The 24,981-nt window shown below is 42.5% G+C and overlaps 1 protein-coding gene across 10 annotated transcripts in view; it reads left to right on the forward strand.

The window, feature by feature from the left end:
• The window catches only part of LOC132406305 (E3 ubiquitin-protein ligase Arkadia-like), a 190,580-nt gene extending 177,920 nt beyond the window's left edge, over positions 1–12,660 (forward strand). For all 10 annotated transcript variants that reach the window (XM_059991787.1, XM_059991777.1, XM_059991788.1 and 7 more), the window contains one exon: positions 7,324–12,660. The gene's annotated coding sequence lies outside the window, so the exon portion shown is untranslated. The remainder of the gene's footprint in view (positions 1–7,323) is intronic.
• The last annotated feature ends 12,321 nt before the right edge of the window (positions 12,661–24,981 follow it).

The following is a 24,981-nucleotide window of genomic DNA, read 5'->3' on the forward strand; positions in this document are numbered from 1 at the left end:
TAAATCTCCATCTATAAATTGATTCCTCTTTATCTATCATTATCATTGTCATTATTAAAGGAGAGTGATCAGACAATATTCTTGCTTTATATTCCATGTTTTTCACTCTTTGAGTATTTGTTGATAATAGGAAAAAATCTATCCTTGAATATGTTTTATGTCTATTTGAATAGAATGAATAATCCCTTTCTTTTGGATTGATTCTTCTCCATATATCAATCAAATTTAAATCTTTCATCAATGATAGAGTTAATTTTGCTACTTTTGATTTTGTAATAGCCTTTGTTGATCTATCTAAAACTGGATCTAAACAAAAATTAAAATCTCCACCTATTAATATTTTATCATGTGCGTTAGCCAAATTCAAAAAGACCTCCTGTATAAATTTTACATCATTTTCATTTGGTGCATAAATATTCATAAGAGTCCATAGTTCTGAAAAAATTTGACAATGTATAATTAAATATCTTCCTGCCGAATCAATTAATACATTTTGTATTTTAATTGGTAAATTTTTATTAACCAAAATTGCAACTCCTCTTGCCTTTGAGTTAAATGAAGCTGCAATAACATTTCCAACCCAGTCTCTTTTTAATTTCTGATGTTCTATATCCGTTAAATGAGTTTCTTGTAAGAAAGCTATATCTATTTTCATTTTTTTAATGTATGTTAAAATTCTTTTTCTTTTTATTGGTCCATTAAGCCCATTAACATTAAAACTTAAAAAATTCAATAAATTAGTCATTATTTTTATTTATGTTACTCCAATCTATAATAATACCTAATCTTTCAACTTTCATTGTATCCTGGGAAATCTTTTTAGAAGTCTCCATGTTGCTATGTGTGTCCCCACCAATCATCCAGGCAAAAGAATAGAAGAAAAATAGAAAATAAAGAAAAAAAACAAAATACCCCCCTACTAATGTTGTGAAAGAAAGGAAACACAACATTACCCCCCTCTATTGTACGGGTCATGGCAATCGCCATGATTACACACGTGAATCCCGTAGTAACCGATTCAAAGCTCCCCAGCACCCCCCCGCAACATAAAAAATATATATATAAAAAAAACATACTATTCTCAATTAATATTTCTAAAATATTACTTTTCTCCCTTATATCGTCCTTAAATGTCCATCAGTTCCATTTGCTTTCTCTGTCTTCGTCTTTAACCATTACATTTAGAAATCTCTGCTTTTAATTAACGAAGAGATGAAAGTTTTTGTGCAAACACTTCCGCATCTTGATAATCAGAAAAAAATCTTTTTCCTTCCTCCAAAAAAATTATCAGTGTTGCTGGGTGACGCATTAAAAACTTATAACCTTTTTCCCACAAAACCTTTTTAACTGGATTAAATTCTTTCTTTCTCTTCAAAAGGTTATAACTTATATCAGGATAAAAAAGAACTGCTTTCTCAGCTATCATCAACGGACCTTTTCTTCTTTTAGCACCCTGGGCAGCCGCCCTCAAAATCTTTTCTTTATCCTGGTATCTTAAACATCTTATCAAAATTGATCGCGGATTTTGATCATCTTGAGATCTTGGTCTTAAGGCTCTGTGCACCCTTTCAATCTCAATTAAAGTTTCTTCTCCCATTTCCAATTTTTCAGGAATCCATTTTTGAAAAAAATTTATTGGGTCTTCTCCTTCGGTACCTTCTTTAAGTCCAACAATTTTAATATTGTTGCGTCTACTAAAATTTTCAAGTTTATCAATTTTTCCCACGAGTTGTTTTCTTTCTGATGTCCAGGCATCATTATCATCTTCCATCCTCTTCATTCTTCCCTCCATTTCTTCCATTTTGACGTCCAAATCTATAATTTTCTTTTCCATTTTTTCCTGTTTCTTTGTCATTTTATCAAACATAGCCTCCATATTTGTTATTTTTTCTGTAATTACTTTTTGGTTACTTTTAATTACTTTTTCTAATTTTAGTAATCTATGCATTATTTGCCTCAAAGTCTTTTTTGTATTTTCAGAGGAACTTTCATCTTCTCCATCTTCGTCTGATTTTTCCAGAGAGTCCGGCTCTCTCTCAGACTCACTTTCACTGTCGGTTTCAGTCGTTGCTGGGTTTTGTAGTTCTGGTTGCTCTCTTTTGCGCATGCTCGTTCCTTTACGCTTGCACAGTTCTCGTTGATCTTTCCCTTTAGAAATGGCCGATGCTGCCGCAGTCTCCTTTTCTGTTTCACCGGTGGTGTGTTGTACCTGAGTCCGCGGTTCTTCGGTAGAAGTAGGCCTTGATTCTGTTCCAACTTGAGCGGTCTTCGCGGTAGCAGTTTTCTTCGTCCTCTGTTTATGAGGCATAGCTTAAAACAATCCGGAGTAATTTATAAGTAACCTTAAAAAAGTATTAATTAACTTTTCTTCACTTAAACATTAATTTATTAACTTTTTTTTACGGGAGGGCTGGGTTCCAGCGTCTCGATCCTACGTCATCACGTGACGTCCCCTGGCCTTTCAACATTTGAAAGGTTTCAGTGAGATCCCTCCTCGTCCTTCTAAATTCCAGCAAGTACAGACCCAGTGCTATCAAACACCTGTCGTATGATAAACCTTTCATTCCTGGAATCATCCTTGTGAACTTCCTCTGAACCCTCTCCAATGCCAACATATCTTTTCTTAGTTAAGGAGCTCAAAACTGTTCTCAATGTTCAAGGTGAGGCCTCAGCAGTGCTTTATAAAGCCTCAGCATCACATCCCTGCTCTTGTGATCCAGACCTCTTGAAATGAATGCTCACTTTGCATTTGTCTTCCTCACCAGCAACTCTACCTGTAAGTTAACCTTCAAGGTGTTCTGCACAAGGATTCCCAGGTCCCTTTGCATCTCAGATTTTTGGATTTTCTCCCCATTTAGAAAATAGTCTGCACATTTATTTCTACTGCCAAAGTGCATGATCATGCATGTTCCAATATTATATTTCTTTTGCCACTCTTGCCCATTCTCTTAATCTGTCTTAAGTCCTTCTGCAGCCTACCTGTTTCTTCAACACTACCTGCCCCTCCACTAATCTGCAAACTTGATAACAAAGCCATCTATTGCATCATCTGAATCATTATATATCGCATAAAAAGCAGTTCCAACAGTGACCCCTTTGGAGCACCAGAAAAGTGTCCTTTTATTCCCACTTGCTGCCTCCTACCAATCAGCCAATGTTCTAAGCAAGCCAGAAACTTTCCTGTAATACCATGGGCTCTTAACTTGGTAAGCAGCCTCATGTGTGTGGCACCATGTCAAAGGCCTTCTGAAAGTCCAAATATACGACATCCACTGCATCCTCTTTATCCATCCTGTGTGTATTTTCCTCAAAGAATTCCAACTGGTTCGTCAGGCAAGATTTCCCTTAAGGAAACCATGCTGATTTTGTCCTATCTTGTCCTGTGTCACCGAGTACTCCGTAATCTCATCCTTAAGAATTGACTCCAACGTTTTCCCAGCTACTGAGGTCAGGCTAACTGGTCTATAATTTACTTTCTGCTGCCTTCCTCCTTTCTTAAAGAGTGGAGTGACGTTTTCAATTTTCCAGTCATCTGGCACCATGCCAGAGTCCAATGAGTTACTAATGCCTCCACAATCTCTACCACTATCTCTTTCAGAACCAACGGGTATAGTTCATCTGGTCTGGGTAACTTGCGTCCCCTTGGGTCTTTCAGCTTTTTGAACACCTTCTTCCTTGTAATAGCAACTGCACTCACTTCTCTTCCCTCACATTTTTTAACATCTGGCATTCTGCTAGTGTCTTCCACAGTGAAGACTGAAGCAAATTACTATTTTATTGCATCTGCCATTTCCTTGCCCCCCCCCCCCACTCCCTGTTATTATTCCAGCTTGATTTTTTTTTTTTAACATACTTCTCTAAGCATAGGTGAAGACCCAGAGGACTGGCAAGTAGCTAATGTTGTACCTCTATTTAAGAAGGAAACAAAGGAAAATCCTGGGAAATTGCTGGAGGAAATTCTTAGGGATAGGATCAAAATCAATGGGATGGCAGTTGAGAGGGTGAGCGGTTTCAAGTTCCTCAGTAAGCACATCACCGAAGGTCTCACCTGGCTGTGCGGCAAAAAAAGCACAACAGCATCTCTTTCACCTCAGGTGACTGAAGAAGTTCGGCATAAACCCCCAAATCCCTTCTACAGGGGCACCATTGAGAGCATCCTGACAGGCTGTATCACTACCTGGTACAGAAACTGCTCCAACCTTGACCGTTGGGCACTGCAGAGAGTGGTACGGACAGCCCAGCGCATCTGTGGATGTGAACTTCCCTCCATTGAGGACATTTATAGCAGCAGGTGCGTAACGAAGGCCTGGAAGATTGTTGGGGACACCAGTTACCCAACTATAAACTGTTTCAACTGCTTCCGTCTGACAAAGGGTACCACAGCGTTAAAGCCAGGAACAACAGGCTACAGGACGGCTTCTTTCTACAAGCCATCCAACTTATAAATGCACATGTCTGTACACTGCGACAGAGTTGTATTGCAAACATTTTAAATCCCTCACATTGTGGGGCAGATTAAGATTTAAATAAATAAACAAACAAATAAATAAATAACTAAGAGCATTTGGAAACCCATGGCCTAATTAGGGAGAGCCATTATGGCTTTGTGCATGGCACGGCATGCCTTACCAAACTTGAATGACGTTTTTGACAAGGTGACTAGAGAGGTGTTGTCTGTATGGGTTTTAGTAAGGCGTTTGACAGAGTCCCTCGTGGGAGCCTAATCCAGAAGATTAAGTTGCATAGGGTCCATAGTAAATTGGCTGTTTGGATTCAGAAATGGCTTGTTCATAGGTAACAGAGGGTAGTGGTTGAAGGAACTTATTTGAGCTGAAGGTCTGTAATTAATGGTGTTCCGCGGGGATCTATGCTGGGACCTCTGCTGTTTATAATGTATATTACTTTATATTACGCTACATTACCTGGATGAAAATGTAGACAAGTGGGTTAGTAAATCTGAGGATGATCCCAAGATTGAGTGATGGATAGTGCAGAAGACTGGCAAAGAATGCAGCATAATATAGACAGGTATGGGCAGAGAAATGGCAGATGGAGTGTAACTGAGATAAATATGAAGTGTTACATCATGGTAGGGCAAATGCAATAAGATGGTACACTGTTAAGGGCAAACTCCTTAGCAGTATTGCTGAGCAGAGAGATCTTGAGATCCAAGTATGTAGGTGCTTGACACAGGTCAATAAGGTGGTTAAGAAGGCTTATGGAAAGCTTGATTTTATTAGTCAAGGCATTAAGTTAAAAGTCAGAAGGTTGTATTGCAACTTAATAAAACTCCGGTTAGGCCTCATTGAGAGTTCTGTGTACAGTTCTAGTTGCTCCATTATAGGAAGGTTGTAGCTTTGGAGAGAGTGCAGAAGAGGTTCACCAGCATGCTGCCTGGTTGGTAGAGAATACCTGTTTCCCAGGGTTGAAATGTCTAATACCAGAGGGCGTACATTGAAGTCGGGGGTGGGGGGGTAGGTTTTTTACTTAGTCATGGATGCCTGGTATAGAGGCTTTTAAGAGACATTTGGATAGGCACATGGATATAAGGAGGATGGAGGGATATGGAATTGGTCTAGGTAAGAGGGAGTAGTATTTGGGTGTTTTTGATTTCCTTTTTAGTTGGTTCAGCACAACATTGGCTGTATTCTTCCATATTCTATTGTTATTACTTACTTATTGAGATACAGCGTGGAATTAGCTCCTCCGGTCCTTCAAGTAACGCCTCCCGGCAACCCCTGATTTAACCTTCGCCTAATTACAGGAAAATTTACAGTGATGAATTAACCTACCCACTGGTACATCTTCCGACTGTTGGAGAAAACCGGAGCACCCAGAGGAAACCTACATGGGGAAAATGTACAAACTGCTTATAGAGAGAGGCGGGAATTGAACTTGAGTCACTGGTACTGTAAAGCATTGTGCTAGCCATTACGCTAGTGATCTAATCACAAATTGTAGAATGAGAGACAGCTTTGGTAGAATCCACACTCCAGTAAAGCTAACTATATAGGAATGAGGCTGGAATTAGATGTTAGATTGTGAATTTTCTGTGCAGATTATGTGAGCTTTCAGCATTTTGCTTTTAGCTTAGATTTTCAGCATCAACAGTTTACAAAAGTTTATATTGTTTTTATATACAACAATATATAAAACAATAAAGGGTAGTAAAAAATTGTAGAGACTATTACAGGAGAAATTAAAGCATTACGCTATTATTTTGCACATTGTATTTGATAAAGTTAGCAGGTGAGGGAATGCAGTGTCAAATGACAGCAAGAAATCATTAATCATTTGTTATGATGGAAAATAACTGGTTCTTTGAGTCTCAACAGTAGAGGCCTGGACACACACAGTTTTAATAATAAGGAATTTATTATTAAAGGGGAAGTCGGGTCAACACAAGCAACTACAATACACAGGAAGCGGTGTGGGGACAGGGTACGGTTACACAAACAAAGAACAAGGAAAAAGCACTACGACAGCTATCCCCCTTGACCTTGGATAGCTGCGGCTCCCTTACCAGGGCAAACAATAGACCTTCCCAAACATAAATCAATACACTTACCTCCAATGTGGTGGTCTGTAAGAGAGGGCTAGCCAAGGCCAAGTCTCACCTTTTAAAGCATGGGGCTGGGCGAGTTAATCCAATTAAGGTGACCAATAATTTAGGTGTGCATTGATTAGTTGGGAGGGACCAAATGTTGATTGGCATGTGGTGTGTCCTCCGACCAGCCAGGTGGTAGTGCATCTGTCACCTGGCCGGTATCTCTGGATACACCATTGCTGAAGAAATTATTGGAAACTGCAGCCAGATACATCACCATAGACGTGATAGACTGCAACCTACAGCAGAGATATCAACGGTTGTGGATACATTAGTGATCAGCTTCAAAAATTCCCTCCAACTTGCAGCAGTCATAGCAACATTATAAGATGACGTAAGTAAAAGTGTTTGAAGAAGAATTACTGAGGTTGAAGGATTTGTTCTGTAAGGAGAGATAGAGACAATTAGACAATTAGTTCCCTGAAGCTCAAACTGGTGATAAAAGAGAGATGATGTTTCTGGAGAACTGAGGAGTGATCTTGAAATTCAGAGCTAAGACTTCTTTAACATTGGCCAATGGGACGTTGATTATTTTTGAATCTCAGGATTCACAACAAGAAGAGAAAACTGGTAGATAATGAAGATAGAAATTGATCAAAGTTAAGAGGAATGTTATTGTGCATCAAAACCAGCACAGATTAGTTAAGCCAAGCTGCTTGTTTCAGTTTTCCCTGTTAAGAGGATTGTCAACAAATGCTCTTTTTTGCTTTGCTTAGGTGTTGGTATTGAGTTCCTTGAGCATGCTGGCTTGCATCTGGAATATGCAAGAGGCTGTGGCGGGCTTTGACTGAAATGCAAAAGGCTCTCCACTACCTGGGCCTGTGTACAGCTACTCTTCTGCTGCAGGAAGAACCATTGCATAACTGAAGATCCAAGCCAGTTGCAGTCTCCAGATATTGTTCCCAGATCAGCCTTACACCAAAGGACCAACATACTTCTGTCCCTGTGTTCTCATCAACTCCTTTGATTTGTTCAGTAGTACTTACCTGACAGTGTTACTGTATACTACGCTGAGTTTCAAATGTCTCCTCAGATATAATATTCTAGCTGTTTGCAAATAATTAAATTAAGTTGCCTTCTGATATTCATTGTTCTGAATGTGCTTTATGACATGTGGTGAAACACATGCGTTTCCTCCCGTGCACAGGTGCCAATTTCAGAGGCCATAGTAAACATATGTATGATGAGGGAAGAAATTGGTGATGCTACAGCTGTCTTTTGATCTGATCAATGCCTCTGGGATTTGGTGTGGCTGCAACTCCTTTCACCCAGGGTTTCCTGGCTTCCTAAATGTGCGCCCTAGAGGTCTATGGATAACTTGGCCTAGCAGGGTCTGCCAGTACTGGTTCAGTGATTGATCTGGTGAGGACCCTAGCTTCTTCTGAAGCTGGCCAGGCTCTACTCACCTCTCTGACGGGAATACTGGTCACTATTTGAAGTGATATCGACTCCAGGTCTCACAGTTCTTAGGTTTTAGAAACATAGAAAACCTACAGTACAATACAGGCCTTTTGGCCTACAATGCTGTGCCGAGCATGTCCTTACCTTAGAAATTACCTAGGGTTACCCATAGCCCTCTTATTTTTCTGAGCTCCATGTACCTGTCCAGGAGTTTCTTAAAAGACCCTATTGTATCTGCTTCTATCACCGTCACCGGCAGCCCATTCCACGCTCTCACCACTCTCTGTGTAAAAAACTTACCCCTGACATCTCCACTGTCCCTGATTTGCTGGACTGATACCAGCAGATGGTGACTTTCCAGAGGGGATGGACTCACTGGGTCAGTAAATTCCCTGATATTAACCACCCTTGCCCACCCCCAGGTCCAGAGACAGCAAATCAGCTCCCCAGATTCCCCAGTCTGAAGGCTGGAGGTCACTAGTTGCAGTCAGGGTGGCTGCTTACCCTGGTGTTCTGTACTGGAGTTACCAGATACCCTGACTTGACCCCAGCGCAGAAGCAGAACCAAGGAGGACCAGGCAAAGAGGACAGGAGACAATCAGGCCTTTCACAGTTACCCAGGGCAGCAGCTCAACTCTTTGGTGAGTATCAACTCAGTGCATGTTCCTGCTGATTCAGGAGTGGGTAAGTAGAACTCAATTATGACCATGACATAGCAACAGAATCAGGCCATTTGGCCCATTGAGCCTGCTCCACAATTTCATCATGGCTGATTGATATTTCCTCTCAGCCCCCTACTCCAGTATCCCTTCATGCCCTGACCAATCACGAATCTATCAACCTTCGCCTTAAGTATACATAAAGACGGCCTCCAGAGCAACAAATTCCACAGATTCATATTTCTCTGGCTAAAGAAATTCCTCCTCATCTCTGTTCTAAATGGATGCCCCTCTATTCTGAGGCTGTCCTCTGGTCTTAGACTCTCGTACCATAGGAAACATCCTCTCCACATCCACTCTGTCAAGGCCTGTCACCTAAAGGGTATAATTCTGACCCAGATCGCAGGTGAACGCTGTTCCATGCAATGTCCCTCTTGAGGTACGTGGGAGAACACAATGTCCCTGCTGTCCAGGTGTGTAGCTGCAGCTCCTGACTGACTGTATCATGTAGCTGGGCCTGTGTATGGACTTTTAGTATGTTTAGGAACATGTCAAAGCAGCAGGGAGCCAGACTATCATGGCCTTGTTCAGTTCAACTAGCATGGTGTTGTGGGTGAGGTGGGGGAAAGTGAGTTCCCACAACAAGAATTTAGGTAGTTGGGTAGCAGATTAAAGAGCACTGTGGTATCTTTATAGTGGAATTGGACCTCTTTCATTTCCCGGTATATGTTGTTGTGGAGGCCAGTGGCCCAAATTTCCTGGGTAGAAATTGGATTAAAAATATGCCATTGGTGTTGTCCTGCATCAATCATATTGGGGATGGGGCAGAAGGGGAAGAACCTTGCATTGAAAACAGTCAGTTTTCCAAGCTGATGCTTGGTTCAGCTAAGTTCAAGTTTAAAGTTGTACAAGGCCTGCTAATGGCACGGAGCCACAATAGTGTAGCTGTTAGTGCAACGCTAATAGAACTCAGGGTTTTCTGGAGTTCAGAATTCAATATAGGCACCATGTGAAATTGGTCCTTATGAAATGAGTGGTTTCTCCTCGGGTGCTCTGGTTTCCTCCCATTGTCCAAGATATCCACCCTAATTTACCTCAGGACAGCAAACGGCTCTGTAATCTGTACAGGGTCTATGTATTTGATGCCATTTTGCCTCATACTGTGTCCAATTAAGTAAATACTGTTGCAAAAAAAAATTAAGATCTCTGCCATCTGTTTTACCAGACAGAATGGATTACCATTCTGATCTTCCAGAGAACAAATATTGTCCCTTGCAATCCTCTTGCTCTTAACATCTATAGAATCCATTAGGATTCTCTTTCACCTTTTAACCTTCCTGATTTCTTTCTTAAGTGTTTTCTTGCAATTCTTATACTTCATAATTACCTAATTTCTTCCTACCTGTCTATACCTGCTATGCACCTCCTCTTTTTCTCTTCAACAGGGTCGCGATATCTCTTGGAAAACACAATTCCCTACACTTGTTATATTTTCCTTTTATTCTGGCAAGCACATACAACCTTATGTGTTTTACAACAGTATGCTGCCTTTCTACAAATTAGTTCCACTAAATCCCTAGGGTTATTGGGTGATCTGTAATATAGCCCATTAACATGGTTATACCTTTCTGTCCTAACGCAGCACTGCTGTGATAATTTCCCTGTCCAGTAATGCCACCTCCCTTCCTTTAATCCCTCTTGCTCTGTCATGTCTAAAACAATGGAACTCCGGAATACTGAGCTGTCAGTTCTGCCCCTCCTGCAACCAAGTCTCATTAATGGCTACAATGTCAGAATTCCAGGTGTTGATCCATGCCCTAAGCTCATCTGCCTTTCCTATGATACTTGGTGCATTGGAATAGTCACATCATGCTCAACATTTTGATTCTTGACTTTGTCTGAGGTATCCATAACCTTGCCACTAACTTTGGATACTATGGTTCCCATCCTCCTGCAACTCACCATGGGTAAACCTTCCCACTAGGATATTAGTCCCTTCCAGTTCAGGTGCAAACAATCTCTTCTATACAGGCCCCACCTTTTCTGGAAGATCATAAGATATGGGAGCAGAATTAGGCCATTTGGCCCATCGAATCTCCCACACTGTTCATCAACGGCCACTCTGTTATTTTTGTCTCAGCCCCAATCACCTACCTTCTCCCCATATCTCTTCAAGTCCTGTCCAATCAAGAATCTATCAAGTTCTGCCTCTGGCAAAGAATTCCACAGAGAAGAGAACCTCATGATTCAAAACTCCTATGCACCCCCCACACCAACTCCTTAGCCATGTGTTAGACTGTATAATCTTCATATTTGTGGCCACACTAGCATGTGGCATAGGTAGCAATCCTGATATCACAACACTGGAGGTTCTGCCCTTAACTTAGCACCTAACTGCGTGAACTTCCTTAGTGGAATCTCGTCACTCATCCTACCCCATACCATCAGCACCTACGTGGAGCATGACCTCTGGCTGTTCACCCTCCCACTTAAGAAAGCTGATGTCCCAGACCTTGACACTTTGGAGGCAACATACCATCAGGGAATATCGTTCTTGCCCACAGAACTTCATTTCTGTTCCTCTAACTAACAAATCCCCTATTGCCACAACACACCTCTTCCCCTTTCCTTCGGAGTCACAGAGCTAGACTCAATGCCAGACAACCTACTGCTGTGATACACTTTTTCAAAGGTTTCAAAGGTACATTTAATGTCAGAGAAATGTATATAATATGCATCCTGAAATAATTTTTCTTCATAACCATTTGCGAAAACAGTGCCCCAAATAATGAATGACAGTTAAATATTAGAACACCAAAGCCCCTCCCCCACATAGCAGCAGCGAAGCAACGACTCCCCCTCCCCACCAGAAAAAATGCATTCCTCCCCCCCCCCCACCAAGCACTCATGCATGCAGCAAAGCATTAATAAAGACACAGGCTTGCAGTACCCCAAAGACTACTCAAATAGCTGTGGTATTCGACATTCCACTGTGTGTGTGTGTCTGTCTGCCTCTCTCTCACTCAGGAAAAAGAGGTGTCCGTTACACAGCGAGAGGGGAGACATGACAAATAGCTCACTGATTTACCATGTTAAAAGTCCGTTGCATCGCTTTTTCCAAGCTCTGTGCCCAAAGAATTCGGGTCTCTGGGCACACAGACAGAATGACACACTGATTTCCCGCAGAGGCCCCGACCTCGAGTCCGCCCGCCTCTAGAGCCACAAAATCCCAAAACTCCGAAGGCAAGCTAATCTTCAAGGCCATGCCTTTGTCATATCGAATAACGGCCAGTCGCAAGACCCCAAGAGCAGGTCCCATTTCCACAAAAAATTGGTCAGTGTGTAACTCTAGGTCAGGGTCATCAGAAGAACCTGGAAAGGGAAAAATAGACATATTAAAGATAAAAATAGAGCTTTGTCTGAAAATGCAAGTAAAGGAGTTGCTGTTAGATGCCATTGTCTCATAAGCTTTATTGAGGAGGATGGCCACAGGGGTACTCTGCACTTAACCTCCTTCCACTTCCTGACTGTCACCCAGTTTCCTGTGTCCTGAACCTCGGATGTAACAACTGTAACACAATGTAAGGTTTCACTGCTAATGTAATGGCCTCTGTAATGTTCCACTGCTAAGACAATGGTTTCTCTGTAGCAGCAATGTTTGGGTTATGACTAGAAAAAATGGGGCATGTTAGCCAATGAACGAGATGCTGTTCTTTCTTGTGTGTCTGAGAGCCAGGAATTCACAGACTTTTGCCATGGAGAGAAGATGTGAATGGCAAGGGTTGGTAGACCGCCGGACGGAGAGGACTTGGAGCGAGGGTCCAAAGGTCAGCAACGATTGGAGGAGGTTGATGGTGGACGAATGGCCTTATCAGTAAGCTCCAACACTGCGCATTAGACTGTTTCATGAGAATGTGCCCTGTTTGTTTTTCTGTTTTCTTTACTAACCGTATAGTCAAATTAAGAATCATAAAGCTCAATCATTTAATCGCATATTGTGTACTGTTTGTTATTTCGTGGTAGTAATTTGTAATGGGACACATCGTGCAGCATCCACCCAAACGAGCTTTCTTAAGTTTGACAGGGTCAGGACTATCATTCCCTATATTAAGCTGCTCAGTTTACCAAGAGTTACACTACCTCTCTAGATGTCATCTTTCACTCCTTCAGCCTCCCAAATGATGGGCTGAGTGCGGGTAGGTGGGACTAGGTGAGATTAAGGGTTCGGCACGGACTAGGAGGGCCAAGATGGCCTGTTTCCGTGCTGTGATTGTTATATGGTTATATGGTTATAGTTCTAGTTCCAGCTCCACCTCTTTAACATTGTTAGCAGCTGCAGTTAGATGCACTTCTTACAGGTGTAGTTGTCGGGGACACTGGAGGTCTCCCTGTCTTCCCATATCCCGTGAGGAACATTCTGTCATCCTGCTGGCATCTCTACTGTTCTAGCTGATCAAATGTAAAGCGGGGGGGGGGGGGGGGGGGTGGAAACTCTACCTACAGCTTTTCTTTGCTTTCTCTAACTGAAGCCTCAAAATCTCCACTCTAACTGTTCACACTAATGATGGCTGGTCCACTTGTATCTATCTTTCTTTAATTTGTTCTTGTTAATCAATCCCAAATGCTGATTGGTCATTAGTCAAAACTCTTCCCTTCTTTTTCTATCCCTCACACTCTTCCTGATTTTTGTTTGCTCCTCATTCTCTCTTCCCTTTATTTCACAATCTTACCATGCTGTCCTCCTCCCTTTCTACCCACTGCTGCCTCTATCCTTCACATGCACTCTCAACTGCAGACTCTTAGCCTTTTCTCCCTCTATTTCTCTCTCCTTTCTACACAATATGTCAATAAACCTACAAGAGGAGAGGCTGTACTTGATTTGGTATTGGGAAATGAACCTGGTCAGGTGTCAGATCTTTCGGTGGGAGAGCATTTTGGAGATAGAGATCATAATTCTCTCTCCTTTACAATAGCATTGGAGAGAGATAGGAACAGACAAGTTAGAAAAGTGTTTAATTGGAGTAAGGGAAATTATGAGGCTATCAGGCAGGAAATTGGAAATAGATGTTCTCAGAGAAAAGTACAGAAGATATATAGCAAATGTTCAGGGGATATTTGTTTGGAGTTCTGCACAGGTACATTCCAATGAGACAGGGAAGTTATGGTAGGGTACAGGAACCGTAGTGTACAAAGGCTGTAATAAATCTAGTCAAGAAGGAAAAAAAAAGCTTACAAAAGGTTCAGAGAGCTAAGTAATGTTAGAGATCCAGAAGATTATAAGGCTAATAGGGAGGAGCTTAAGGAGGAAATTAGGAGAGCCAGAAGGGGCCATGAGAAGGCCTTGTCGGGCAGGATTGAGGAAAACCCCAAGGCATTCTACAAGTATGTGAAGAGCAAGAGGATAAGATGTGGAAGAATAGGACCTATCAAGTGTGACAGTGGGAAAGTGTGTATGGAACCGGAGGAAATAGCAGAGGTACTTAATGAATACTTTACTTCAGTATTCACTATGGAAAAGGATCTTGGTGATTGTAGTAATGACTTGCAGTAGACTGAAAAGCTTGAGCATGTAGAAATTAAAGAGGATGTGCTGGAGCTTTTGGAAAGCAAGTTGGATAAGTTGCTGGGACCAGATGAGATGTACCCCAGGCTTCTGTGGGAGGCAAGGGAGGAGATTGCTGAGCCTCTGGTGATGATCTGATGTTGTTCCTTTATTCAAGAAAGGGAGTAGAGGTAGCCCAGGAAATTACAGACCAGTGAGTCTTACCTCTGTGGTTGGTAAGTTGATGGAGAAGATCCTGAGAGGCAGGATTTATGAACATTTGGAGAGGTATAATATGGCTTTGTCAAGGCAGGTCGTGCCTTACGAGCCTGATTGAATTTTTTGAGGATGTAATTAAGCACATTGAAGAAGGAAGAGAAGTAGATATAGTGTATATGGTAGGAGGTACGGAAGCTTCGAGTCCCACATCATCATATTCAGAAACAGTTATTACCCTACAACCATCAGACTCCTAAACTATCACGGATAGCTTCAGCCAATTCAATTCTGAACTGTCCCCACAACCAACAGATTCACTTTCAAGGGTTCAATAACTCATGATATCAGCTTGTGAATCTGTTGGGGTCGGCTATTGTATCAGGTGCTTCCGATACAGCCTCCTCTATATTTGTGAGATCTGACGTAAATTAGGGGGTTGGTTTGTTAAGCGGCTCCGCTACTTCCACCAAAAGCGGAATTTCCTGATAGCCAACTGTTTTAATTTCTATCTCCTATTCCCATTCCAACATGTCCATGGCCTCCATTTTTGCCACAATGAGGCTTGTCTCAGGGTGGAGGAGCAATACCTCATATTCCATCTAGGTAGACTCTAACCAGATGGCATGAACATCGATTTCTCCTTCTGATATTTTTTTTCTTTCCTCGCATTTCCTGTTCTTTCATTTCCCAATCTGGTCTCTTACTTGGACTTCTAACCTATCTGTCACCCCCTGTGGTGCCCCTCCTTCACTTTCTTGCATGGTCCACTCTCCTTTCTTCCCCCTCCAGCTCTTTTATTTCCCACCCACCTGGTTTCTCTTATCACCCTTGCTTTCCATTCCTGAAGAAGGGTCTCGGCCCAAAATGTTGACTGAATTTATTTCCTAGATGCTGCCTGACCTGAGTTCCTCTGGCAATTTGTGTGTTTCTCGTGTTCTTAGTATTATTTATTTACTTAAAAACACTTGCAAGATTTGTCTTCTTTTGCATGTCGTTTGTCAGTTTTATTAATGTATAGTTTTTTTCATTGATTCTGTTGTCTTTATTTTCCTGTAAAAACAAGTATCAGGCTGGTACATGGTGACATGTACGCACTTTGATAATAGATTTACTTCGAACTTTAAATTTGAAACTTTAGCTCTTGCTGTCTCTACTCTCTTCGCTTTTACGATGAGCTGTGTACCACAGTTTGAACGCCACACCCTCATCTTTGCCATTGCCGTCTTCATGAACTTCGTCAGCATCGCCTACGGCTTTCTCCTAGACAGCATGGCATCATGGTGACACGCTTTCTGATGATGCAAGTTCCTTGTGTTGCTGAAGCGAACGCTGGCTGTGCAGCGGGAATAACCAGGAGCGGTTTGGTCTGCGTGGGGCATTGTTCGTATTATATAGGATGACAATATGGAGTCAAAACATGGAAATATGCCATTTGGCCCATCTTGCCCATGCAAGTTATATAGTATTTGCCTGCATTTGACCCATATCCTTCTGAACCTTTCATGAATTTCAAAGTCAAAGTAAGTTATTATCAAACTATGCATACGTTACCATACACTACATTGATATTCATTTCCATCTATCCACATACCTGTCCTAATGTCCCTTGAACAATGTAATTGTACCTGCTTGTACCACTTTCTCTGGCATTACGTTCCACGCATGTCCTCATCACTGTGAAAGCGCTTGCTTCCACCAGAGCGGTTGTCTTTAAATCTTCCAACCTCAACTTTAAGTTCTTGGTTTTCTGGGAAGAAAGATAGTATACATTCATCCTATCTGTGCCCCTCATGATTTTAAAAGTTCACCCCTCTACAGCAATTATTCTAGAGAAATTAGAGAGATTATTCAAGAGAAAAAAGCAACTCGGCCTGGCCAACGTTCCCCTATAATTCAGGACCCTAGAGTCCTGGCAACATCCTCGTAGATCTTCTCTTTATTGATAATATGTTGACAAAATTGCTTCCCTCTATTAGTCGCATATGCCCCCATTTGTCCCATTTCTATTGAAGTGCATGTTCAAGGCATTTTTTACAGTTGCAATCGTACTCGCCTTTACAAGTTCCTCTGGTAGCCCGTTTCATGTATTTGAAAAAGGTTGCTCTTCGGATCCCATTTGAAACTTTACCCCTTGACCTCTAACCCATAGCTCTGCTACAAGGAGAGGAAGATTGTGGACATGCCTACAGTGACATTACTTTGGTCACATCAGTTGTTTGCCTGAGGGTCAAGAGGGATGTTCTTTATTAGGGCACTTAACTCCGGAATAGCGCGCGTGTTTTGACAAGTCTCTTGGTCAGAGAGGTTGCTGATAATATGCTTCATATTATCATAAGTAGGTCTGGAAACCCTAGGGTTCTAGAATTGTAATTAGTTTATGTTGTCACACATACCAAAGTCAAGTGAAAAGCCTTCCTTGAATACCGTCCATACAGATCAAATCATTAAACAGTGAATTGAGGGGGTACAAGATAAAACTATGTCTATGGAGCTACAACGGCTACAGGAAAGATGTAGTACAGGTAGTCAATAAGCTGCAAAATCACAACGAGATAGATTGTGAGATCAATAGTCATATGGGAGCACGACTGCACTACCACATTGAATTGTGTCATGAATTTATCTTAATGATGTAGAAGGCAAATTTATCCCAGGACGTGCTGCTCCCATAGATTCACACAGATTAATTAATTACACATAACACTGAAGTAGAACCAGGTAAAACTAATATAAAGTGTAACAGCTACAGAGCAAGACAGACAATAAAATGCAAGGCCATAACCAGGTAGATTGTGAGATCAAGACTCCATCTTGTGATGCTAGGGAACCATTCAATAGTTTTATAACAGCGAGATGGAAGCTGCATTGAGCCTTGTGGTGCATGCTGTGAGACAGAAGGTACTTTTGACCCATGGGAATTCTGAAAGGTAAAAGGCAGTTTGCGCTTCTTGAAATTAAGGAGTTTCAGTTGTAATTGGGTGATTCCCCTGTGTTTCACAGCAGGGTTTTGCTCTGGAGAGGAGTTACAGGGCATGGGTAAGAGTCTGAAATATTCACCTGCGTGCTACAGGTGAGGCCACCAAGCAGTTGAGGGAGCAGGGACCGCAAATCTGTCGCAGATGCCAGATGACTTCCCAGGAGAACTGGTTAAGTGGACATACAAACGATTTGTTGGTAGGATGCAGAAGGCAGTGGAGGAAGTTTGCTTTGGGGTCCCAATGAAAAGGAGTCTTAGGCGAGGTGAGACGAGTAAGGGGCGCTGCCACCCAGCTGAAATCTCTGATGAAACAATGATAAAAGTTTGCGAACCCCAGAAATCGCTGGAGTTGCTTGAGTGCCATGGGTGTTGGCCACTCCGCTACCGCCTGGATCTTTTCAGGACGCTTGCCTGCTCTCGATGATGTATCCTAAGAAACTGACTGAAGGAACGTGAAATTCACACTTCTCGGCTTTTACGAATAGTTTGTTCTCTCAAAGCCTCTGCAGAACCTGACAGACGTGGTGGGCATGTTCTTGAAGATTGCTGAAGAAGATTAAAATGTTATCCAAATAAACAAACATGAAGCTGTTAATAAAATCTCTAAGGACATCGTTTACCAGAGCTTGGAAAACTGCGGGGACATTGGTGAGGCCGAAAGGCATGACCAGGTACTCGAAGTGACCAAGAGAGGTGTTGAAAATGGTTTTCCACTCATCTCCCTCCGTTTTCCTGACCAGATGATAGGCACTTCATGGTTCCAACTTGGAGAAGATGGTGGCTCTGTGAAGTGGTTTGAAACCAGAGTTGAGAAGAGGTAGTGGATATTTGTTCTTTACGGTTATGCTATTCAGGCCTCGATAATCAATACAGGGGCGCAGTGAGCAGTCCTTAGAACCATAGAACATTACAGCACAGAAACAGGCCTTTTGGCCCTTCTTGGCTGTGCCGAACCATTTTTCTGCCCAGTTCCACTGACCTGCACCTGGCCCATATCCCTCCATACACCTCTCATCCATGTACCTGTTTGTGATGAGGTCCTGAATTACCCCTGTGAACTGTGCTTTTGAAAAGAAAGAGAGAGTTGTTGTTCAACACCAGACAGCTTGTTATTAAGAGAGAGAGAGAGAGGCGAAGACTGCTCGGAGATGGTGTTATGGTTTCTCTGCAAGCATGTTTACACTTTTGCAAGGACACTCAGCTTCTGTATTCTTATAGAAAGAGAAGGGAGGAGCTGCTTGATGGACAGCTGGTGTTCAGCACAGTGAGATAAATAGAAGGTCCGCTGATGGACCTACAGACACGTGGTTTTGGACACTGAATGAGCTTTGTTGTGCCCACAGAAAAGGTGGGTTTTGGAGAATCGATTAGGTGGATTGATCAGTGGTGCTCGCAGTGTGAAAGTGTGTGACCGGTGGGGAGTTATTAGTGTGTCCAACCCTCGCCTGGGTTGATAGTTCCACCACGGAAGAACAGTCCCCTTTGTTGTGGTCACAGTCGGTGACTTCTAAAGGATTTCGGAGGACAACGGGAAGATCGACGGCTTCAGCTCACCTGAAGTACTAAACATCTCTCTCTCTCCATCACTACTCAATTCCATATCACAAACTGAACTGAACTTTACTCATCACCGTAAGACTGTATCTATTCACCCCTAAGCTTGAAGAAGCTTGGTTTTCATATATTTCCACACATATATATGTATAATCATTGCTAACCTGTTTAATATATCTGAATTTATATTACCATATTGCGTAGTTACTAATAAATACCCTTAGTTAGTAGTAATACTGGACTCCAAAGTTTTTTCTATTTCTGCTGGTTCTTTAACCCATCACGGGGTACGTGACATGTCCAAGTTTTTCTTAAAAGTGAGCCCGCCTTTACCACTTCATCTGGCAGCTCATTCCACACTCCCACCACTCTCTGTGTGAAGAAGCCTCCCCTAATGTTCCCTCTAAACTTTTCCCCCTTCACCCTTAACTCATGTCCTCTGGTTTTTATCCTCCCCTAGCCTCAGTGGAAAAAGCCTGCTTGCATTCACTCTATCTACACCCATCATAATTTTATATACCTCTATCAACTCTCCCCTCATTCTTCTACGCTTCAGGGAATAAAGTCCTAACCTATTCAACCTTTCTCTGTAACTCAGTTTCTCAAGTCCCAGCAACATCCTTGTAAACCTTCTCTGCACTCTTTCAACCTTATTAATATCCTTCCTGTAATTCAGTGACCAAAACTGCACACAATACTCAAAATTCGGCCTCACCAATGGCTTATACAACCTCAACATAACATTCCAACTCTGATACTCAATACTTTGATTTATAAAGGCCAATGTACCAAAAGCTCTCTTGACTACCCTGTTTACCTGTGACGCCACTTTTAGGGAATTTTGTATCTGTATTCCTAGATCCCTCTGTTCTACTGCACCCCTCAGTGCCCTACCATATACCTTGTATGTTCTACCATGGTTTTTCCTTCCAAAGTGTAATACTTTGTCATACTTGTGTCAAAGTGGCATACTTGTCTGTATTAAGCTCCATCTGCGATTTTTCACCCCAATTTTCCAGCTGGTCCAGATTCCTCTGCAAGCTTTGAAAACCTTCCTCACTGTCTGCTACACCTTCAATCTTGGTATCATCAGCAAATTTGCTGATTCAATTTACCACATTATCATCCAGATCATTGATATAGATGACAAATAACAATGGACCCAGCACTGATCCCTGTGGCACACCACTAGTCACAGGCCTCCACTCAGAGAAGCAATCCTCCACTACCACTCTCTGGCTTCTCCCATTGAGCCAATGTCTAATCCAATTTACTACCTCACCATGTATACCTAGCGACTGAATCTTCCTAATTAACCTCCCATGCGGGACCTTGTCAAATGCCCTACTGAAGTCCATGTAGACAACATCCGCTGCCTTCCCTTCATCCACTTTCCTGGTAACCTCCTTGAAAAACTCTAATTGATTTGTTAAACACGACCGACCACGCACAAAGCCGTGTTGACTCTCCCTAATAAGTCCCTGTCCATCCAAATACTTGTAGATCCTATCTCTTAGTACTCCTTCCAATAATTTACCTACTACCAACCTCAAACTTACTGGCCTATAATTTCCTGGATTACTTTTAGAACCTTTTTTAAACAACAGAACAACATGAGCTATCCTCCAATCCTTTGGCACCTCACCCGTAGATAGCGACATTTAAAATATATCCTGCAACTTAAACACTAGTCTCCCTCAAAGTCAGAGGGAATACCCTGTCAGGTCCTGTGGATTTATCTACTCTGATTTGCCTCAAGATAGCAAGTACCTCCTCCTCTTCAATCTGTATAGGTTCCATGACCTCACTACTTGTTTGCCTTATTTCCATTGACTCTATGCCAGTTTCCTTAGTAAATACAAACGCAAAAAACCCATTTAAGATCTTCCCCATTTCTTTTGGTTCTATACATAGCCAACCACTCTGATCTTCAAGAGGACCAATTTTATCCCTTACTATCCTTTTGCTCTTAATATACCTGTAGAAGCTCTTTGGATTATCCTTCATCTTGACTGCAAAGCTACCTTTGCCTTGCAGTCTTCTTTTAGCCCTCCTGATTTCTTTCTTAAATATTTTTTGCACTTTTTATACTCCTCAAGTACCTTATTTACTCCCTGTTTCCTATACATGTCATACATCGCTCTCTTCTTCTTTATCGGAGTTCCAATATCCCTAGAGAACCCAGGTACCTTATTCTTATTCACTTCGCTTTAATCCTGACAGGAACATACAAACTCTGCACTCTCAAAATTTCTCCTTTGAAGGCCTCCCACTTACCAACAACATCCTTGCCAGACAACAACCTGTCCCAATCCAGGCATTTTAGATCCTTTCTCATTTCTTCAAAATTGGCCTTTTTCCAGTTTAGAACCTGAACCCGGGGACCAGATCTATCTTTATCCATGATCAAGTTGAAACTAATAGTGTTATGATCACTGGAACCGAAGTGTTCACCTACACATACTTTCGTCACCTGTCCTAACTCATTGCATCCTCCCTAGTTGGTACATCTATATATTGATTTAGAAAACTTTCCTGGACACATTTTACAAACTAACCCATCTCGACCTTTAACAGTATAGGAGTCCCAATCAATGTGTGGAAAATTAAAATCCCCTACTATCACAACTTTCTGTTTCCTGCAGTTGTCTGCTATCTCTCTGCAGATTTGCTCCTCCAATTCTCGCTGACTATTGGGTGGTCTATAATACAACCCCATTAATGTGGTCATACCTTTCCTGTTTCTCAGCTCCACCCATATGGCCTCAGTAGACTCGCCCTCTAATCTGTTCTGCCTGAGCACTGCTGTAACATTTTCCCTGACTAGCAATGCCAGCCCCGCCCCCCCCCCCCCCCCCCCCCGCCCACCCTTCATCCCTCTGCCTCTATCACGTCTGAAACATTGGAACCCTGAACATTAAGCTGCCAGTCCTGCCCCTCCTGTAGCCTAGTTTCACTAATGGCTACAATGTCATAATTCCATGTGTCAATCCACGCCCTCAGCTGATCAGCTTCCCCACAATACTACTCACATTGAAATAGAGACACCTCAGAAGATTATTACCACCATACACAACCCTTCTATTTGTGAGTTTGCATGAAACTTTAAACCCCGCTCCACTATCTACTCTGGCACTCTGATTCCCATTCCCCTGCAAATCTAGTTTAAATGCCCCTGTAAATCCTTCTTCCCCACAAAGAAGAAACCTGCGCCAGCAGGGTAGATGAGGGTTGGATAATGCCCGCTGGGAGAGATTCATTTAAGTACGCCTCCATTGCCTCCCTTTCTGGCCGGGACAAGTTCATTTTCAATCTTTTTTATTGATTAAAAAAAAGATACAAATCAGAGGAGAAGTTATAGCAAACACATAATGCAAAAAACATACAAACTACAAAAGGGATATATACTGTCAAAGTCATATAAATATAATATTAAGCTATTGTATATAAACAAGAAACCACAACTCCTCTTGGCAATTCATAAAAAGACTGGAAGTTTTTATAATAAAAAAACCCGCTAAACTAACCTAGAACAAAAAAAAAGACTGAGCAGTTCGTTTGAGGCTAAAATTAGAAAAGAGAATAAGAAAATAAAGATCCTTCTAGTCAGATCTGAACCTCTGCGGATAAAGAGGAACAGAAAGAGAAAAAAGGAAAAAAAACAATTATATGGAACAAGTTATACAACCGACTGGTGGATAGAGAAGCCCTGGGGAGAAGGTGGATTGCGCAATCATAAGGGTGGTGTGGCAGAAGGGAAAGGGCCCATTGTTTGCTAAATACTTCACCCAGATCGTGGAACTCTGCTGGAACCTTAGATAGGTCAGGGCTCTCAGCGACAGGCAAGGTTGCGGTGACTTTCACAAGGGAAAGGGCTGATTGATGACAAGTGGCATGACAGAATGGGCTCCAGCTGGCTATCTTCCCAGAGGACCAGTTGATGTGAAGATTATGGTGGACCAACCAGGGATACCCAAGAACTATAGGAGCTTGAGTGGAGGAAATTAATTTAAATTGTACCTACTCCCGATGGTTCCCAGAGAGAATTAGAGATGGGGTGGTGTGCAGTGTGTGACTCAGGCCAGAAGTCCACCATCCAGTGCCTGAGCTTCCAGAGGGGTACTCAATGGTTCCCGAGGATTTCTGGCCTGGGAAGCTATGTCTTCATCCAGAAGATTGCCCTCAGCACCGGAGTCCACTAGAGCTGACAGACGTAGGAATTGTTAACATAAAGTTGCCGGGATCTGCATTCAGGTTCTGGGAATGGAAGGGAATGTTGTCTGGCTCACCAGGATCCCCCTGATAATGGTGAGCCTTCCTTCTTTGGCTGAAGGAAACAGGTAGCATGAAGATGGCCAGACTGACCACAATAGAGACAATCCCTGCTCTTAATTTCCGGAGTCGCTCTGTGGGATGAAGACGGTTCCATCCCAGCTGCATTGGTTCCTCTCCTGGGGTGGTGAAAACGGCCGGACCAGGAGCTATTCTAGGAGTGGGAGGAGGTGAGAGGCTAGGGTTGGGAGAAGATGATAAAGCATGCCGTGGAGTTACCAGAGGTGTAGGATGACCGGTCCTCTCCCTCTGACGTTCTCGGAGTCGGTTGTCCAGCCTGGTTGCTAGGGAGATCAATGAATCCAGGCTGTTAGTGTCATCCCTTGCCACCAACTCGTCCTTTACCATGTCACAGAGGTCTTGCCGATCCTGGAGCATCTCATCATTGCTCCGGGAGTTGACCACTAGCATCCAGAACTCCACAGAGTATATGGCAACACTGCGTGACTCCTGATGGAGGGTGAGTAGACGCTTAGTGGCATACTTACTGCGAATGAGATGGTCAAAAATCTTCCTCATTTCTGAGATGAATGTGGGGAATGAAGAGCAGGTCTCTGGCTGATTATCCCAAATTGCAGTGGCCCATGCTAAGGCACTTCCTTGCAACAACCCCTTGATGTAAGCTGTCTTTGATCTGTCTGTGGTGTATGTGGATGACTGCTGCTCGAACACCAAGGAGCATTGCAGCAGAAAGGCCCAGCACTTCCCCAGATCCCCAGCATAGGGTTCTGGTTCAGGTACGTCTAGCTCTCTTAGCGGTCGTGTTGTCGACACATAGGGCGTTGCCACTACTGGTTGTCCAGGTTGTCAGACAGAGTTCTCGGAGTGGATGGGGTAAGATGAGCAGATACTCGGTCGACCTGTTCACTGACCTTTTTTACATTCACTGACAGGGAATGGAGGTTCTCCATGACATCCTGGTGCAGCTGATCATGCAGGCCCAGTAGGGAGCCTTGGCTGGCGAGGACTTGTTGCTAAACTTGGCAAACTTATTGCTAAAGTCCACGTGGACAGCACCTTCCTGCTGTTCTACACTTCATTATTTATCCAAATCAGGAGGATTAAAATAAAAAAGAATGCAATACTGGGGCTTTGTAAAACTACCCTCTTGAACACAGATGAGGAAGAATTTCTTAAGCCAAATACAGTGAATATATGGAATTCATTGCCACAGATGGTTCTGGAGGCTAATTCACTGGGTATATTTAAAGCGGGGATTTATACGTTCCTGATTAATAAGGGTGATAAAGGTTTTGAGGAGAAAGCAGGAGAATAAAATTGAGAGAAATAATAAATCAGCCATGATAGAATAGTAGAGCTGAATGGCTGAATTCTGCTCCTATGCCTTATGGCCCATGGATTCCTGGTAGATTCTGTCCTTCTTAATCCTCCCCAGTAATCCCATGAATCAGCTTGCCTTGCTCTTCCCCCTTATTGAAATATGCTGACTATGAACTTTTGGATTTTTTTTTCACCCAGGAAAACAGAAACAAAATTTAGAGGGCAACTGTTTGAGGTGAGAGGTGGAAAAACTAGGAAATGAACTGGGGAATCAATTCTTTATGCAGAATATGGTGAGTAGATAGGACAAGATACTTGAGGAACTGTCTCAGGCAGATATGTTAAGCATACAAAATAACTACAGACAGATACATGGAAAGAATACAATAAGATTTAGAGGGATATGGGA

The sequence above is a fragment of the Hypanus sabinus genome, chromosome 16 (genome assembly GCF_030144855.1).
Source record: "Hypanus sabinus isolate sHypSab1 chromosome 16, sHypSab1.hap1, whole genome shotgun sequence".
Classification (NCBI taxonomy): Eukaryota; Metazoa; Chordata; class Chondrichthyes; order Myliobatiformes; family Dasyatidae; genus Hypanus; species Hypanus sabinus.